Genomic DNA, 13,075 nt, shown 5'->3' on the forward strand with positions numbered 1-13,075 from the left:
ACCACCTGGAATTCTGCTTCAGCTGCCAAGAGCCAGATGAGAGCCCAGAGCCCCAGGGGGGCAAGATCTGTGATGAATCTTGAGGGGTGGGGACACACCACGGAGCAACAGAATCAGACCAAACCCCACAGCTGTTGGACCCAGAGGGAAGGTCAACTCCCAAGTCTCTTTTCCACAGTCTTGCCCCGAGCCCAAGGCAACATGCAAGAGTCAATACCTCAGACTGTTTTACCTTGTCTTATGCAGCAGTTCTCTGACCACCTTTTTTTAGTCACAATTTTGTAAATTAATCACACTTCTCCTTTGACACAGCTGAAGAATGGACAGTGATGTCTCAGCCTTGAGGAAATCCAATAACAGCAGTTAAGCCCCTCTGAGCAGGAGTGAGGTAAGTGGTGGTCACTCTCTCTGGAAGTGGTGGGCTTTGCTTGGCACACACTTTCTAAGGGAGTCTGCTCTGTGCCCTGCGTGTGCACAGCCAGGAACATTACCCTGCCTCTACAGCTGGAGTTCCACAAGGAGGATAAATACACAAATCATGGCAACGCAGTGTGAAAAAGGCAGAAACACGAGCACGTCCGAGACAAGAGTGAAGAGGACGTGGGCCTCAGAGCACACCTGGGTGTCACTGGAGCTTCACTGGCTAGGTCACCCCCTGCACGAAGCCCACCCAACTTCCCCCAGGGAGGACGGAGGGCTGACCCTGGGTCCCCAACATCCCCAACATGACCCTGGGTCCCCAACATCCAAGGCGACACCCTGTTTTTGGTCCGAGACCACCCCCCAGGTCCCACGACCAAGAGGCCCCTGTGTGCTGGACCATGCCTCACTGATGTTTCTATTCTTGGCACAGGGCCTGGCAAGTGAACACATTTAATACACGTGTTTATTACAGATTGTAAAGGTGGAGAGAGGGCATTTCCACTCCCCATGCTTCCTCCCCTCCCCCCGTCCCCGCAATCATCAAAGCTTAATAAACAAGGGCTTTTCAGTTACAAGACAAGGAACCCTAAAACTAAACACCATTTTGTTCAGAGGGAGAGGTTGGCTGGTGCTATTGGGAGTATCTGAGATGAATGCTAGGGGAGATCCTTCCAGCCTTAGTCTGGCAGGAGGGTGCGCTCAGCCATTTGTAAAAGACTCGGATCTGCCCTGTGAATTTCCAAGTAAAGTTCACAGGACGTGAAAGTAAGTCATGTTTAAATATACCTTTCCTTGAGTACCGGCGAACCCCTGCTGGTACTAGCCCATCGGCATTCCGGGCACTGTACAGACCCATTCCAATAAACGGTTTGCAAACGAACATCTGCAGGAGGAAGCCAGGTGCATGCAGGGCAACAGTGCACTTGCTGCTGTGGCTTCAACCAGCCCTCATCCTGGTGCTTTCTGGAGGGTTCTAAAGCCGGGCTGATTCGACTGGGGATTTTTCTAGGTTCAGTGTATATGCAGTAGATATTGTTCCCCATTGAAGAAACTTGACAACTCTTTAGAACTGAAAATGTGGTCTTCCACCCAAGGTGGAAGAGGCAGAAGTGGGGTGCTCCGTGAGAACATTTGGAAGTGGTTTCATTGATGGGTGGCCTGTGAGACAGGCCGTAGAGTACGATTTCTATTTTGGTGCTAATGTCGGGAAGCGAGATGGAGACACATGTGTCCTGAGTCAGGGCAGCTGCTTTTCCAAACAGCTCAAAATAGAGACGCTCAAAAACACGCCACACGCACACGACGCCGACAAGACTGACAGGCCCTGGTTTGGGACAAAGGGTTTCATTTCCTTACCAAAACTAAAAACTTCAAAACCTAGATGGTTTTAAACCAGACTTGACTCAGTACATTCATCAGTAATCTTAAACCAGTAGCCTGACAGCTCACAGGGCCGCACAGACCCCGCAGGAAGGCTTAATCTTGGAAGTGATCGGGGCCGAGGTGGCCCTGCCGCGATGAACACATCACGCTCTGTCAGGGGGTCTTCTTGGGCGATTTGTCAAGGGCCTCAGCAGAGCAGAAATCACACTCAAACACTCTAACTGTGGGGGGTGGGGGGGTAATCCTGCCGACTGGATGAGGCCGACGTAAATCAAAGGAAAGCCAGCTCCTGAGTTGGTGTCTCTGCTGGAGAATTGAGATTTCAAAGTAATCTTCTAATGCGTGCGTCATCAATAAAGTTCAAAGAGGTGCGTGGAGGCTCAGCCATTGGGCAGGGGGCAGGGAGATGAGGAGAGAGCCATGAGCACCGCCAGGTAATGATGGGGGACCCCGGGGTGGGGGCGAATGGCCCTTCCTCTCCACATCTGGAGCTCGCGCAGGACAGCTGATGCTCCAAGACACAGGGTTTGATGGTGCAGCAGAGCCCGTCTGCAGGGCTGGAGGAAGCTGGCGGGCTGGTGGGCCCGGTCTCGAGGAGTGAACTGGGAGGAAAGCACCTTGGGAGGCAGTGCAGAGGAGTGGCCCCAGGGCCAAGAGGAAACAGACTTCAAAGCCCTGCCTCAAACCTGGGAGGTCAGGGGACTTTATCTATCACCCCCCACCCCCGACATAACAACTTCCCTGAACTTCAGAAAAGGAGGAAGAAACAGCTGGATGCCGGCAGTTAAAGCAGGAAGCAGCTCCCTGCCCGCGTGGGCTTTAGAGCTCCGGGAAGTGGGCACTCTGCCCACCGGGGTCTGCTGGCGGACCAGATGCCGAGGCCGACTCGTAGATTCAAAAGGCCAGTTTTCTTTCTTTCTTTTTTTTTTTTTTTTTTTACCAGGGATGGGTTCACCTCCAGGAAGACTGCAGCAGGGAAACGTCCTGGGTGGGTGAGGGGGGCACAAAGCCCCCAATCTGAGCCCCACAATTTAAGACACAGGACTGAGCTGTGGAATTGACACCTGGGCTGCGTGTGTCCCCAGTGCCTGGAATCCCTGAGCTGGGGACAGAAGCCAAACCAGTGAGAACTGCTGGGTGGGTGCCGGCAGGGCCAGCAGACTTGGGTGGGGGAGGGAGGGGAGGAGCAGGCCTTAAGACCAGACGCTCTGACCCAGAGTGAGCCTCCCTGAGATCCTTGTCCTGGGAAGGAAGACGCCTGGCTCCCAAGCTGGGCTCTGAATTGCTCTCACTGGCCTCTTCCACTCGCTGGTTAAGGTTAGGGCTAGCAGCTGCCTTATCACACGTCTGTTCCCTCGCTTATAAAATGAGTAAGAAATAAGAGAGGTGTTTGGGCTTCCTGGTGGCTCAGACAGTAAAGAATCTGCCTACAAGGCAGGAGAACTGTGTTCAAGCCCTGGGTTGGGAAGATCCCCTGGAAGAGGGCATAGCAACCCACTCCAGTATTCTTGCCTGGGAAATCCCAAGGACAGAGGAGCCTGGTAGGCTACAGTCCAAGGGGTTGCAAAGAGTCCAACACGACTTAGTGACCAACACTTCACTTCAGGTCAGCACAACCCAGGGCAGATGAGCGCATCAGAGAAGTTTCTAGAGGAGGCTGCTTTGGACAGGCACATGAAGTGTGTGCATGATTTTTCTGGGTGGACTTCGGACGGCGAGGCCCACACAGGGTCACAGTAGGGGAGAAAGGGAAGACAGCGAGGAAGTGGAGCCGACAGGCGGGAGTCACAGTGAAGGCTTCGCATCTGGGGGTCGCCACTGAGCTTTCTCCCTTGCCATGTTTACGGTGGCACTGCTGCCTCCAGACCTGCTGGGGGGTCCTGGGATCCCCAGGGTGGGCTCCCCAGGCTTGGCCACACCCGGTGAGACAGAGACCGGCCAGAAAGAAGGGCTCATCCCAAGATTCCCAAGCAGCTGTGCCTGGCTGCCCAGGGGCGGGGGCCACCGAGGGTCAGCTGGGACCCGACTGGGAACAGTCTTCCTCCTGCATCCCTTGCCTGGTCCAGCCACTCTCACGTGCACGGCCTCCTTGGGAGCTCTCCTCCCTGAGAAGGTCAGACATCTCCACCAAAATGCAAAATAGGCAGATGGCCCTGCAGCTCTTGGATAAATACGAATAAGCACTGCCAAGCTGACTGCAAACTACCCACCAATCTGCTAAGTCCCCGTAAACACAAATCGCTCTGTGTTCACCAGGATGCCGGCCTGCCTGTGGGACCAGGGCCAGACCCATGTGCTTTTCAAATATCGACCAGAGTTCTGTACATGTAAATCGCACTTCTTACAGCTACTGTCTAAGATCTTCTATAAGAGTCTGTGGAGTTGTTTTTTTCTTTCTTTCTTTCCTCTTTTTTTTTTTTTTTTTTTTGCACTTTTGAATCTTAAAAAGCCCTGGGGAGAGAGATCCTTAAGTAGACATGGTCAGTATGGAGCCTAGGCCTCCTTGGGGCACTCAGAGGGTCCCAGGTCCGAAGACTGGAGGGGTGACATACTTGTGCATTTTTTTATCATTCTCTCTGAAATTGGAACTTTTATTTTCTAAAAACATATAACTGGTTAAACAAACCCTCCTCCTGAAATGATACAAGAAAAGACCAAAGATCAAAGTGGGGGCAGCCCACGTCTGATGACCCTCTTCCAAATCAAGAACCACGGTCAAATTTCTGCTCTTTTGTATCTGAGCTTCCGTCCCTGAAGTAAGAAGGCCTAAATCGCTGTCACTGTGGGGGCCGCATACTTACTTCATTTACCAACATGGACAGGCCCTTTACTGGGCACTGGGCAGGGGCGGGACACTGCCTGGCCTTTGGGGACCCTGAAGCTAGGAGCAGCCTCGGAGGCGCGGTGACAGCTGAGGCCCAGCTCAAGGGCTGGTCACCTCCCTTCTTCAGACCTGAGCTTCCCAAATCAAAAAAACAAATAGGCTGGAGTCTGAGTTAGTGATTTTCAAACTTTTTTGTATCTTCAGTTGTAGAAGATTGTTTTCAAACAAAACTTCATAGGGATGCACAAAATCATAGAACAGAGGAACTCAGAGAGGCTCTGGTAGGAGACAAGAGGGGTGGGTTCCAGGCCCCCTCCCCACTCGCCCTTGAGGGTCAAGGAACTTAGTGTGAACCCCCAGGCTCTTGTCCGCCCTGAGTGACTGTGGCCATGCTTTCCGGGGACACAGATCACACTGTGGTCCTGGCAATGACCCTGGCCATGTGGCACACATGCCTGGACTCTCTTGGGAACAACATTTTAGCTGGCACTTCAGTGTTCTACTCACAGTGCTGGTGGGGAGGCCAGGGTTTCGGCCTTTTTCTTATTTTTTAATGATAATCTTTTATTTATTTACCTTAATTTTTGACTGTGCTGGGTCTCTGTTGCTATGCAGGCTTTTCTCTAGTTGTGGCAAGTGGGGGTTGCTCTAGAGTTGCGATGCCAGGCTTCTCACTGCGGTGGCTTCTCGTTGCAGAGCACAGGCTCTAGGATGCGTGGGATTCAGTAGTTTTGGATCCCGAGCTCTAGAGAAGAGACTCAGTAGCTGTGGTGCACGGGCTTAGCTGCTCTGAGGCATGTGGAATCTTCCAGGATCAGGGATTGAGCCCTTGTCTCCTGCATTGGCAGGCAGATTTCTTACCACTGAGCCACCAGAGAAGCCCTGCCTTTTTCTTTTTAGTGATGGAGGTGCTGGGTCTTAGGAGACCTCCCCCAACCCCACCCGGGGTGGGGTGGGAAAGTGCTTCCCCTACGACCCCAGGGTTGGGGCTGGGACAGTATGCTGTGCCACCCGTGTCTCCTAGCATGAGTTCACATCCAGTGAGGGTGTAAAAAGCGCTGACTGAGCTCAGTCACAATGAAGAACTACATACTGAGAGGGAGAGGGAATTTTGGAATTCTCCTGTGCCCTTTATCCTGTGACTGCAACTGGTCACCCCAACCACCTGGAGTCCCACCAGGAATGTGAGCCGAATCATCTGGGGCAAAGGCTAAGAGCTGGGGATGATGGTAGCAGAGAGGCACCCAGGGGGTTCCCCCAGATCACACTCGGGGAAATCCCATTTCCTGTTCTTCACATGCAGCAGCTCCTGCACTTTTCTGGTCTTGTTTCAAGTTCAACTTCAAGTTCATCTTCTCCATTTACCCCCTCGACCCTTATTTGCATGCAGATGCTATTCTAACTCAAACCTGTTCACTTCAGCATTTATCTCCAGCAGATGCTCCCAGAAATGCACCCAAAAGGGAAGAACAAGGGGCCTAGGAAGCTTTCTCTCCAACTCCAGGGCCAGGGCTGACGAAGCCTCAGGGTCCCTTGCCTGTTGGAGGGGACAGGGCAACACGCGCTCGGACGAACTGTGGGGTGGATGAGCAGGGACGCACGCAGACTGGACCTTATATAACTGCCAGGCGGACTGCTCTTCCTGGCAGGGCCAAGGGTGTAGGAACCCACAGTGTGGAGAGATGCCTTCCGCCTCCCAGCCTCTCCCTTGCCACGTCTTGTCTCCACTGTGGTGAGGCTGTCATTTCACTGAGAGTCACTCCCCGGAGTGTAAGACCCTCTGTACAAATGACAGCCACAGAAAGTGTGTGCACACAGACATCACGTTCCCAGTGTCTTCTGAAGGCCGTGGTGTTTAAGACTTTGAAGGCACTCTGGAGCTGATGGGCGCAGCACTGAGGTTTGAAGGAAGCTGAGGCTGGCATGGTGATTTGCTGGCATAATGGCACCATTCTGGCTACTAGTGTCACCGTTACCACTGTCCAGGACTGCAGGCACAGTCCTAGGTGAGGTGTCACTGTGGACAACACTGGGAACTCCATTTGGAGTCTCTGATCCCACGTCTGGGGAGGAAGGGGGCTCACGACTGCAGGGAGGTAGGACAGAGCGACGAAGGAGCTACAGGAGGGGAGAGGGCCTCACAGAGGTGCCTTGGAGGATGCGTGAGTGGGATACTGACATGCAGAAAGAGAAGGAGGAATGAGCCCAAAGGCCTCAGAACACGGGAGCCCTGGCTTCCAGAGGGGACCCAGCATCCCGAGCCCGGGATGCCTGAGCGCTTGGCAGAGACTGTGTCTGTCTGGTACTAGCATGCGGGACACAACTCAAAGAGGCTCAAAGTACAGGCAGAGTGTGGAGGTTTCGTTTCAAAGGCCATGGGAAGGGGAAGGTCCTGGGGACGATGGTGATGGAGAGGGTTGGCCAGGCCACACCCAGAGGCCGGGGAGGCCGTTTGCAGGCTGCAGGGTAGACCTGGGGAGCCTGAGCAGCACCGTGGACTCAGACATGAAGGGAAAACAGCGGCTGAGAGCCCTGGGACTTTGGGGAGATGTGGGGCAGGCGGTGGGGGGAGGGGGGTGCTGACTCATCCGAGAGGACCGCCTGGGGCGTGGACACCACAAATAGAGCTTGGAGTTTTCACAGCCAGGAGAGGTGACACTTTCTTCGCAGCTCACTGAGAACTTCAGGGTTCAGCCTGGATTTCTCACCTCCCACCCCAGCCCCCCAACGGGATGATTCAAGCTGTGAGGAATGAGCTGGGGACACTGAGCAGACACCAGGGTGATTCACGCGGAGGAGCTTCTGTCACCAGAACCTTCCCCTTGCCTGACCTTGGCTTTCCTTGTCAATAGTTCAGACTTCTTTCCAGCGTAAATTATATCATACATTTGTTTTTAACCTGCGTTAAGGAAGGACATGGTGTCAGAGTGACTCTGGTAACTTGCCTTTTCCTGTCTGCCGAGGGCTCCTGAGTTCCCCTCAATTGTTGGAACACCATAGTGACCTAGAGATGTTGTCCCTGCCCTTGCTTCCAGCGGGAGACCCTGAGAGTCTCCAGTCACATGGAACAACTAGGTTAACAGCCCCTAACACTCAACCTATGAAACAAAGCTCTCTTTAATTAAAACAAACAAACAAACATAAAATTTGAAACGTGACTCTGATCCATGATGGACAATCAGTGATCCTAGATTCATCATTTCTTCCATGAAAATCTGTTAGGAAGTACTGCCAGTAAATTACTGCCGAGCTGTAACTGATGGGCAAGCCCTACACACGCCTTCCTCATGAAGAATCTCACAACTAGGATAAAAGCAGCACTGCTTAGCCCGTGACGACTTTTGCACACACATCTGCACATGCTTCCACTCCCCATGCATGGTGCCTGCTGTGTGCTGGGCACTGTATCAGGAGGTGGTGGAGCTGACCTGAGCATTGCAGAGGCCCTGGGCCCAGCCAGGGTAGGAGGCAGAGCTCCTGGGTGGAAGCATCTCAGCTGAGCTCTGAGTGAAGAGAATGGGGGCAGGGGAGGGGAGTGGGTGGACAGGAAGTGCCCAGAGTAAGGAACTTGGGACTCCACAGAGGCCAGCAAGGCTGGAGACAGGCTGGGGCCATTGCCATGGCTCCCGGGGAAGGTGTCAGACTCACCCTCAGGCCGCAGGGAGGTGCTGAGAGACCTGCAGCAGGGCCCTGAGAGGATGAGCTTAGTGCTGGAGAAAGAACATTCCAGCTCAATAACCCATGTGACAGAGGGGGAAGAGGTCCAGAAAGACACCTGCTCTGGAACAAGTAGGGTCCAGGCTCCCATCCTGGTCTCCTTATGCCAACCCAGTGCCACTTCTTATCTCCAAACCATCGCCGATTCACGTGAACTTGGAGGATAATGAATGCTCACTCAGTTCTGCACTGGGGCCGGCACCCGAGCTGCAGGCAGTGCTGCCCATGGGGCGGCCTCCACAGCTCATCCCTGGGATCCTCCATGGAGGCAGGTGAGCAGAGACTGCGCCTGATCTAGGCTCCATCGATCACTGGAATGGTGATGGGGCCTTGGGAAGGGCCTGCCTCTCACCCTCTGTGGGAGGATTAAGTAAAAGGATAAAGTGCAGCACACTAGGTGTTTGGGAATCGCAGCTGGTTCTCTCTTAAGTGAGGCACAAGATGCATAGGTTTATTTTTTTATCCAATCAACTGAGAGCTCAAATGCTTGTCTGTTTTCTTTCCTTGTGGAAGGAGCTTTGCATACTAAGTAATAAAGGTATGCATGCGTGCTAAGTTGCTTAGGTTCTGTCCGACTCTTTGCAATGCTATGGACTGTAGCCTGCTAGGCACCTCTGTCCATGGGATTTTCTAGGCAAGAATATTACAGTGGGTTGCCGTGCCCTCACTTCAGGGGGTCTTCCTGACCCAGGGATTGAGCCCGCATCTCTTATGTCCCCTGCGTTGGCAGGCAGGTTCTTAACCACTAGTGCCACCTGGGAAACCCAAGTAATAAATAAATGCCTTGAAAACAAGTTCTTGGATTGCAACCTACACAACAAAAAACACAAAATTTAACATTCTTCTCAAAGAAGATAGAACCATCAATCTCAATTGATGAAATTTTACGAAAATATTAAATTCTAACCCCAAGTGCATCATTACCAGTTCCAATTACCAAGTGCTATTATCACTTGTGCAAAATTACACATAAAACCAGACACTACTTCCTAGCTGTAAGTGTTCCTGAATTGTCTACCTGGGGGTTCTGGTTCACATTTCAACAGTTTAACAAGCTCCAGGCTTCTGTCAGAGATGCACCAGCCTCAGGGGCCTTGGGGCCCGAGACAGCCGAGGTCCTCCCCGGACGGTGCCTCCGAGGCCAGTACCACACAAGCACTCTGTAGGGGTACTATGTCAGGCGCCTCGCTCCACAGAAGCCACGTTCCTTTAAGAGGTTCTGCAAAGTAAATTTCTGCAGCCCTAACACGTAGCCCGTTTAAAGAACCCCATGTGGGAACTTGCCCTAAAGAACAAAAAGGCTTTTGTAATCTTAGGAATCGCCCCACATCACTCTGCTTGGTAATTTTCGCTGCTCCGCTCGGCGGCACCGACGCTCACTGTGCCTTGTGCCCTGCGCCGCACCAAGTGCTGTTTCACAGGATCGTCTCATTCAATCTCCCAAACGGGGGGTGGGGGTGGGGGTGGGGGTGAGGTGGGTGCGGGTGGGCGGTCTCTGCTGTCATTCACACATTACAGATGAGGAAACTGACACGGGGGGGGGGTGCGCCTTGGGGTCTCCTCCAAGGTCATCTGGCCAGCCAAGGTCACTCAAGTCAGGCCCGGCCCTTGAGCCACCTGGTTTCAGAGCCCCAGCTCTTAATCTCTCCCCTGTGGGGCACCCACAGAACACAACAGCTTGTCTCTGCTGCATCTCTCTGCCGGTTCTAGAGGGCCGTCAGGTCTGTAGTGCATGTGGTCTCGGGCTGGCACACTCAGCGAGGCTGTGGGCCTTGCCTTGGAGCCACCACCGTGACCTTGGAGGAGCCACCTCCAAAGGCAGCTGGCTCTCAGCGCCCGGCCTGAGCTGCAGGTACTGGCTGAGAGTTGGGCACAGCGCTCGCCTGTGATCTGATTCTGAACTGCAGCCGAACCCCCTGGGGGTGGCGGGGGTCCTGGCTGGGTATCCCCCGGCACAGGAAGCCCCTTCCCAGAGACGCTGTGTCTTCCCCTCCGGCTGCCAGCGGCAGGGCAGCTCGGAACCAAAGGTGAAAGTGTCTGAAAGCCAAGACTGGAGACTGTATACACATAGCAATTTGTTACTGTGAAAAACCATCTGTTTCTCGGTATTACAATCCTCAGAGGGCAAATTATAGCTAGCGTTCAACATAAAACATCAATTTAAACCATCAACTATTCATAATTTCAATTCTTTATTGGAAACCAAGGACATAAATGTCAGGGAATAAAGCAATATTTCTTTTATTAACTGTTCCATTCATCTGGCTATTAAATAAAACCAGGGCCCCAATAAATGGCAGGAGTCCTTGCCTGACAGCCACACCAAATAGCTCTATAATTCTCAGACATTTTGAAACAACGAAAACTGCATTATTTGAAAAGTTAGAAACTTTAATATATAATAAAATTAAGATTAATGCGCTCTTAATACCTTGCGAAACTGTTTGCAGTGCCCTTGTATTCAAATATATTGCTTCTTGTACGTTTTATTTTTAACAGCGCTCGTTTTGTGCTGAGAAGGCGCTGGGTTTATGACCAGGTTTGGCGGGTGCCAACCACCTCCAGCATTTTTCACTGACATCTACTCTTCCCAGGCTGTGGCCGCTCCCTTGGCTGGGCCTGGGCCTCGCAGGACACCATGCTGACAGTACAGCTCAGGGATGGCACGGCCCGTGCATGGCACACTCACACAACAGTTAAATAAAAACAATCTGACTGAGTGCAGGGAAGATTCTGGGTACAGCCATTCTTTTTTTCTTTCTAAAGAAAATAACCTGAGCACTCGAAAATGAAAGCCATAAAAGATGGAAGAGGCTATTTCTCTCTCTCTCTCTTTTGGCCGCACTGTAAAGCATGCAGGATCTTAGTTCCCCAACCAGTGATCAAACCCATGCGCCCTGCATTGGCAGAGCAGAGTCTTAACCACTGGACCGCCAGGGAAGTCCCCAAGAGGCTATTTCTCCTTTGTGGACTAGGACCTAGACCGTGATTTTTACATGCGTTGTCTTGTAACCATACGCAGGGTGGGTACACTTAACAGATTAGGAAACAGCTTTAGAAGGGTGACTCATACAGTCATCTTATCCTGAGGAGGTACACCTACATGTGAACCAACAAGGAAATAAAGATACTAATAAAGAAGATGCAGGGTCCATACCTAATACCTTGGTCTCCTGGCTGCGATCCACACATAAGTCACTGCTGAGTGTGGTGGGCAGTGGCAGGAGCAGGAGGAAAAGGGGCTCCACCCCATGCCCCATGGAGGGAGGAGTCCTAGGCGATGGGGCTGAGGTTGGGGGCCAGGGGGAGGGAGAGCTCCTAGGAGAGGAGACCGAACTTCGGCTGTCTTCTGCAAATTCTTGCTTTTCCTTTTCTTTCCAAGATTTAATTTCTACGAGAGAGGTTGCCACCTTAAGAGTAATCATTTTAAGGAAAACACAAATAACAGCATTAAAGAAAGATTTTCTATTTGAAACACCCACCAGCATCCTGCAGTAACATAGTCTTGATTCTAGGTTTTCGAGGCTGTGTGATACTCCTTCCTGTTAAGGTGGGCTGTCACTAACTACTGGCTGAATGAATGACTCGAGTCCCTGATAGGGGCTTTACCTGGGCCCAGCACACTGCCACCCATAGCACCCTCCGTGGGTGCCCTGTCACTGCTCAGGGAGCGGATTAACCATCCTTGTTTCGCAGGTGAGGAAACTTAAGAGGCCCTGTGACCTTTCCTTCCTTCTCCTGACACTAGTCCCTCTTTCACTGTCCAGGGACTTCACTGGTGGGAATGGTGATGGAGAAGCAGGAGACGTCTGACAGCTACCGGGCTCCTGCACCCATGAGCACAGAGCAGGTCAAGGGCAGGTGTGAACACCACTAGGCACCAGCCCCCAGCCTCCCCCCTCCAGCCCACAAGACCTCAGTGAGGAAGAGAGGCAGCCAGAGCCAACCCAGACTCTCCTGCTTCCTGTAGACGCTGTCAGCACTCCTGACTACAGCAGGAGGGGAAACTCGGACTTTTTATTGGTGTGTTACTGGCTGTAGCTGACTCACACATTTTAGCCTGAGATGCAGGTAAAGAGTAGATCCAGTGTCAACAGGCAAGAAGATACCTGCAAAGATGCACTTGCACAACACCCCAGGGTTTGGTTTCCTTCCTCGCATTTACTATTTTCTTATTTCAGGTCATCTTGTTGAATAGAGAAATAAGACAACAGTTGACTTTCCCACCTGTGTATGTGATGGAGTGAGACCTCCTTGGTTTCATTAGAATCGATTCTTCAGATGTCAAAGAGTCCTGATGGCTGCCCTCACAATTTAAATACCCGTTCAGAACACTTTAGACATAACAAACACACATCTGTTAGGGAGAATGACTGATCGACCCTCTTGGGGATGGCTCAGGGGCTACTCATCAATGGGTGGCTCTGGGAAGCCCAGGCCAGACAACCTTCTGCACTCTGACCTGACGGTCATCATTTGTGAAACGGAGATTTCAGTGCCTCCTGATATGCCAGCCACTGTGGTGGCTGCAGAAATGCAACAAGTTCTTGTATTCATGGAACTTACATTCTAATGGGGACAGACGGGTGACATATAATGGACTAGGAGATGTTAACGGCAGTGCAGAGAAGGCAGCAAAGGAAAGGGGATGGGGGTGAGTATGGGGGGTGGGCATAGTGCTGGCTCAGGATCCACAAAAGAAAAGGGAGGAGAGTTCACCCCACAGCC

General features: G+C 52.2%; 1 protein-coding gene and 1 long non-coding RNA gene across 9 annotated transcripts in view; one reads left to right on the forward strand and one right to left on the reverse strand.

Annotated features, from left to right (window-relative positions):
* Positions 1–13,075, reverse strand: part of CUX1 (cut like homeobox 1) — a 348,366-nt gene that overhangs the window by 207,551 nt on the left and 127,740 nt on the right. The gene's annotated exons all lie outside the window — the stretch shown is intronic.
* Positions 254–1,003, forward strand: LOC110132162 (uncharacterized). Its single transcript, XR_002312377.2, has 2 exons — positions 254–388; positions 505–1,003. It is a non-coding gene; the product is annotated as an uncharacterized lncRNA (long non-coding RNA).

Source organism: Odocoileus virginianus, chromosome 33 (genome assembly GCF_023699985.2).
Source record: "Odocoileus virginianus isolate 20LAN1187 ecotype Illinois chromosome 33, Ovbor_1.2, whole genome shotgun sequence".
NCBI lineage: Eukaryota > Metazoa > Chordata > Mammalia > Artiodactyla > Cervidae > Odocoileus > Odocoileus virginianus.